This window comes from Trichomycterus rosablanca, chromosome 18, assembly GCF_030014385.1.
Source record: "Trichomycterus rosablanca isolate fTriRos1 chromosome 18, fTriRos1.hap1, whole genome shotgun sequence".
NCBI lineage: Eukaryota > Metazoa > Chordata > Actinopteri > Siluriformes > Trichomycteridae > Trichomycterus > Trichomycterus rosablanca.
In genome coordinates this window covers 6,312,349-6,319,014 of record NC_086005.1, presented here as the reverse complement: position 1 = coordinate 6,319,014, position 6,666 = coordinate 6,312,349, and positions in this window count along the sequence as shown.

The window sequence follows — 6,666 nt, the reverse complement described above, 5'->3', positions numbered from 1 at the left end:
TTACAGTGTTACAGTGCATTACATTGTCATGGTTGCAGATGAATACTGGTTGGTTTAAAACTAAAGACACAAACTTACAATTCTTTGAATAATTTTAGAACTGCAAGGCGTCGTCTTTGCAGTGTGGACCCTTTCAGTGGTCTTGTGCATCTAAAAATCAGTGTATTCCCAAATCTTGGAGGTGTGATGGTGAAAAGGACTGTACAGATCAGAGTGATGAAAGTGGATGTAAGTATATCTTGATTTCAGGATGATTACATTATCTGTAAGGCATGATGGTAAAGATTGTTTTTCTTTATTTAAGGTAACCCTAAAAAATGTTCAAAGGATCTGTTTGAATGTGGCAGTAAGGAGTGTGTGGACCACTGGCTGTTGTGTAATGGTGTATCTAACTGTACGGACGGCTCTGATGAGGGTCCGGGGTGTTTAGAGAACAATTGCACCAGCATACACAGACCACCATGTGAGCACTACTGTGTCAACACTCCACAAGGATCGGTTAGTCCTACATTTTGTGTCTCTTGATGCGTAAATTGTGGCTGAAACTGCATTTTATCATGGCTTTAAGTATTTTTTATTAAGTTTAGGTTAAACCTGGTCTTAAGTTGTAGGCTACAGTTAATAATAATTCCTACGTTTTAGATCATTTAACATTTAGTTTTAAATTGTGAAGTAGAAGTCGAGATGGTTATTAGACCATTTGTCTTTTTAAGAGTCGAACATCTGTTTATCTGATGCATATTTCACTTAAGGCTGTTTAGCGTTGCTATTTTAATAATCTTATCCAGTCTTATCCAACTATTTTGTGTTAATCTGGACAGATGTTTTAGATCATTGTTCTGCTGGAAGATCCAGTGATGACTCATTTTTTGTTTCTAGGCAAAAGCAAACAGATTTGAATTTAAAATGTACCTAACCCTAACAGACCGTTGGAGGAAAAACGGCACCACAACATTACAGACCCTCCGCAATTCTTAACAGTGGGCATCAGGTTTTGTTACCCACCTTGAGATTAACTTCAGTGTTGATTTATTTCCACTCCTCTTTACTAGGGACTTTTTCATTTAATTAAAATGAAAGACCAATTTACACTTTCCAAACCTTTTCCCCTACAGGACAAAATGGATCACATTTTGCCCAGTGAGTTATGAATAGCATTAACAGTAAAGCATTATTCCTATTCCATCTCAGTAATGCAACTATACTTAAACTGCCTGTCAATACTGTGGAGGTATGTTGAAGAGAAGGTAAAATAAGCTAGTTCAGCTTGCTTTGAGCTTACCTGCGTATTTGCTCAGATATCTTAATATTGCCACCTTAACTCATTCAAGTTAAAAAGAACCTGATGGTAAGTTTGTATGAGTGTAAACACAATGGCCTTAAATTTAAAATGCCAGTAAAAACCTTGTAGCATTAAATATGCCAGCAAGTTTACTGTTGGGCATTTAAATACCCTTAATTTAAATGTGGTGTTCCACAACTTTTCCATAATTTATAGATGAAAATAAAAGGCCAATGGGGGAAGATTAGATCACTTATCTATTGTGTGTAATCCAGGCTTGACCAGGATCTTTTATCTAAGTAAATGACTGTCTCAGGATTTCAGCCCCAAAACAACATTGAATTTTAGTTGATGTTTAGTTTTGCTCTTTGTTTAGTTTTTTTAATGTATTTGTAACCCACATACTTTTTAGAGGTGTGGTTGTCGTGAAGGCTTTGAGCTCCAGGCAGATGGGTTAACCTGTGCGGATATAGATGAGTGTAAAGATGTTCAGCCTGACGTATGTAGCCATAATTGCAGAAACACGCATGGTTCGTATGTGTGCCAATGCCACCCGGGCTTTATTCTAGAACCAGACAGACGCACCTGCAAAACCCAAGGTATGTGCAGTAAGCTTTCACAGACTTCAGAAGAAAATTGATTATTATTAGAAATGTTAATAATTAACCAACTAACCGATAACCAACAAACATATTGTTTGATTTGCAGTTTCTCTTTTTAAATTCATTTCCAACAGCCTACACTTGATTTCATATGAGATTGCAGCTACAGAGTATTTACAATGATTTGAAACACAGCCCTCCCCAACCTCAGTGTGCTTGTGTGATATTACTTTTGAAACGTAATATAATCAAACATCTAAATGCTGTGCATCAGAAAATATCTTAAATTTCATTACAGATGAGCCCCATCTTTTGGCTTCAGTGTGGTATGAGGTTCTAGCAATGGGTTTGCGAAGCCACAATCTCCATGTGCTTATTTCTCCTAACAAAAAGCCAGTCTTCACTCTGGATTATGACTTGAGGGAACAGAAGGTGTTTTGGGTCAGTCTGCAGGAGGAAAGCATCAGATATGCTGTCTATGGAGAAAAGGCCAATGTCAGGACATTTGCTAAAGGTGAGCTGGAAACAAGATGGTCCTTGTAGCAATAAATGTATTAACTAAACAATGATTTTTTTTTTTTCTTTTTTTTTTTTTTTTCTGTCAATCTATTTCTCTGCCATCCCTAAACAGGTGTGATGTCAGACTCGATTGCTGTAGACTGGGTTGTGGGGAATCTGTACTGGATTGATGGCATTGCGGGGCAGATTTTGGCTGTAAAGATTAGTGACAGTGTTGTGAGGCCTCAGAATTTCATTGTAGTTTTGGATGAGGACTTAGAGAAGCCTCGATCTCTGGTGCTCCTTCCTCTGAAAAGGTGAGAAGGATGTTTAAATGAACAGATAACTGATACCAAAGATTTGAAACAATTAACATCAAACTCTTGATGCTTGGCTTAGTGATGCATTAACTAAACAAATAGCAAAATCAATGTTTTTGAAATTACTGACATTAAGATACTGACATTTTCTTAGTGTTTTCATTTTAGGGCACACATGTAAAGGTAACTGTTTTATTTTGTTTAAGGACAATAAAATACAGATTATTACTGTTACTCATTTATTTCAGGTTGATGCTGTGGTCAGAGGTTGGTAGTGAGCCTAAGATCAAACTAGCTGGCATGGATGGTTCAGCAATAAAGGTGGTGCTTGCCCATGGTCTAAAATGGCCTGTTGCTTTAGCTGTGGATATGGTGACTGACAGAATCTATTGGGCTGATGAGAAGCTCAAATGCATCGGTTCAGCCACTATGAATGGAGACGACATCAGGGTAAATGGAAACTATAAGGAGCTAAAATGACAAAAATAATTACAAAATATAACATTACAGTGATTTTATAAAAGCTATTGCTATTGCAAAGAGCAGTCTTATACAAAAGCCAGGTCACATCTGCTCAAGTTACCTATACAGGAAGTGACTGCACATTTATGTACACTTAATAGCAAATTTATATGTACTATAATTTTTGGGTGTACAAATCAGGCCATAGACGTTAACCTATGGGGCTACTACAGTTTTAACATTTGTCACTGTTTACAGGCTTGTTTTAATAGTATTAAATGTACCAATGTGTAATAAATTAAAATTATTTAGCTCATATTACTCGTTTCTTATTCAAACTAATGATTTTTCGAACGTTGTTCTTCAACCCTCTGTTATTTGAAGCTGCTGCAGCTTACTGAGACATCAAGGCCTTTCTCCGTGGCAGTGTTCAATGACATGTTGTACTGGTCCGACACCCAAAATATGGCCATCCATGGGTCTAAAATATCTGGCAAGAATCACAAGATAATTCTCAAGCGACTTGGTCAGCCATTTGGGCTCAAAGTAAGCTACATGGAATAATCCTTCAAACCTTTGAATATTGATAATGTTCTAAAATTATTGGCTTTTTTTCTCCCCCAGGTTGTCCACCCCATCTTGCAGCCCAAAGTGTCTAACCCATGTGACAAGCTCAGATGTTCCCACATCTGTTTGCTTTCACCAGAAATCCAGGCAGTATGCCGCTGCCCAGCAAGACTGCTATTGGCCGAGGATGGACTCACCTGTAACCCACCCAAAGACTCTTCTGACTCGTTCCTGCTTCTGCTTTCTCCAACTAGGCTCACACAGGTATTTACAGCTGATTTAGGAAGAAGACAGTGTGTTATAATGGTCTGCTTAGTGGTAGCCAGTCAGTGATAAACTATTATGTAGCAAACAGCATTAATCAGTGTAGTAATAAACAGGACTTTGTTAAGTAGGGCATCTCACCTGATGCTGTTGTTCCTCTCATTTCCTGATGTATATAAGTCCCTCCAGAACCTACCTGGTTAGTTTAGAGCAGAGGAAGCTATAGTATAGCTCTGCCATTCTGTTCAGAAACAAGTACTTTTGGATTAACTTATTTAGTTTATTTGATCATTTGACTGATATATAAGAGGACAAACATGCTCTCAAAATTCTCAGCCTTCGTTATTGCTACTGGCAAGATGGGAAATCTGATCAATAGCTTAACAATTAACACTTCTGAGAAAAGTAGAGTCATCAGAAAGTGAGGGTACATTTTATGCTTTGACTACTGTAATAACACTCAGTTAAAAGTCACACTCACTGACACTGCTTCAAAGGAATTTCTAAAAGCATTCACCAAATAGCTGAATACTAAATGCTGTTTTTGCTCTGCATAGATCTTCACTGGAAGTTTGCGTGCTAAGGACGGTCTCAAACGTTGGCCTGACCACAGTGCCCTTGCACTTCCTGGCATCAATGAAGCCTCTATTCTAGATCTGGTTGTGGGTGATAGCTTGCTGTATGTGGCAGATGCCAGTCAAACTGCTGTGGCTCAGATTAAAGTGGGTAACTCCAACTTGATGTCAGATGGTTACCCACTGCACCTCCCAGGAGACATGGTGACTGCACTGGCTGTAGACTGGATAACGCACAATTTGTACTGGAGCAGCAGCAAAAAGCCCCAGATCTATGTCACCTCAGCAGGGGAAAAATATACCGTTATGGTGTTGGATCCTGGGTTTCAGGACACCACATCCATCACACTGCACCCGCCTACAGGTAGACTGTGCTTTACTGCTATGGCACTGTCAGGAAACGAGGCCCTGCCCCAGGTGGACTGTGCAGCTATGGATGGCCGGAATCGCGTGGTGGTTTGGAAAAAAATGCAGATGCCCAGGTTTTTGACCTTCTCCAGCCAGGGAACAACACTGTACTGGGCAGATATTTGTAAGTTTTAGCCATGTTTAACTTCCTTACTAATAGACAGGGGTGGAGTGTTGTTAGTAGCTGGCTGCTGATTGACTACCTGCTTTTTCTTCCAAATTAATCTGAAGTGTGTGGGACCAGTGACTTCAAAAATTGGAGTTTAATCTTATGCAGATCAGAAAAGGCAGACTAAGTTCTAACAATTACTGTCAAAATATATGCAAGGATGGTGCACTGTCTGATGCATTGTGTAGAGAAATCAAGATGCATACATACTGCTGTACTAATGTGTGTCAGATTAGTGCACCATATTGTCCTTAACAATGATGGCATACTCAACAGTAAAGCAGTATGTGATTTAGGAGGCAGGTCATGTGAATGTCAGTGATGCGTTGCTTAGTAAGCCTCCTACTTTCTTTTTGACTACTTTATCTTTATATTAGGCACTGTATGACTTAATCTTTCTGGACAGAAAAGGGAGTTTATGCTGTAGCTGGGCATCACTCATCTGAATTAGAGTTTGTTTCTGATTAAATAAAAATGTACTAGTGACTAGGGTTTTATGTTGTGAAAAGGTGCACATGGAGGGTAGCGGCTTTGTTATTTAGTATGCTGCTCTGGCATTGTATTGTGTTCAAACTTTGCTAACTGATCTGCCCCCTTTCTCTTCCTTTTAGCTGCTGAAATGATTTGCTCTGTGGATATTGATGGCTCAAATTACAGGGAGTATAAAACTGGAGTAGGATCTTCCTTAATTGTGTCTTTAGCCAGAAGTGAAGGTATCCTTTTCTGGTCCACCTGCTACAATGGTAATTACAGTATCAGCGACTTTAATGTCTATAGTGAGCAGTTCTTTGGTCCCACTAGAATGTTATAGTGACTTGTAGCTATTCCTGTACACATGCAAATACATACAGCTATATATATTTGTGAAGGTGTTTGGATGCTAAGATTACTGTTATTCCAAGACTTAATTTTTGAGGATGTGCTGATCTAGTGTCTAATTTTTTATTTTTTTTTACTATTTGGATTTCTTGCAGGCACAAGCAAAGTGTGGTACAGCGATGGCATCCAGCCCAAACGACTGTGGTTTGAGGTGCCAACCAACATTGTGGCACTAAAAGCTTACAGCAAATACAGCCAGAAAGGTATGCACAAGGTGTACAGTACTGTTGGCATGTAAAAACTTAATTTTCTATTTTTTCCCTTATTTTTAGGCCTATTGGTAATTAAAAGAAAAAGTGCACTTTTGTTATTTAAATATTAATATACACAAATTTCTTTATGACCTTGTTCAGTGATGGGCTATATACCAGAGATTGGGTGGTATCTCAGTCTTCGGAATAAAGCAGCTTTAGCAGTAAAAAGTTCTCTATTATTTAAATACTGTCTAAACTCTAGATTCAAGTGCAACTTCAAAAATGTGACGTGAGAAATTAGATTACTAAAATTCAGCATGATTTTTCCCCCAGCAGTACACTTGTGTAAAAACTTAATCACAGAAAATGAGGGTACCTTAGACTTTCAAACAATACTGTGCTTCAAATCAGGCCTTTTATGTTTCACTTTGTTTGCTGCGCCTTTT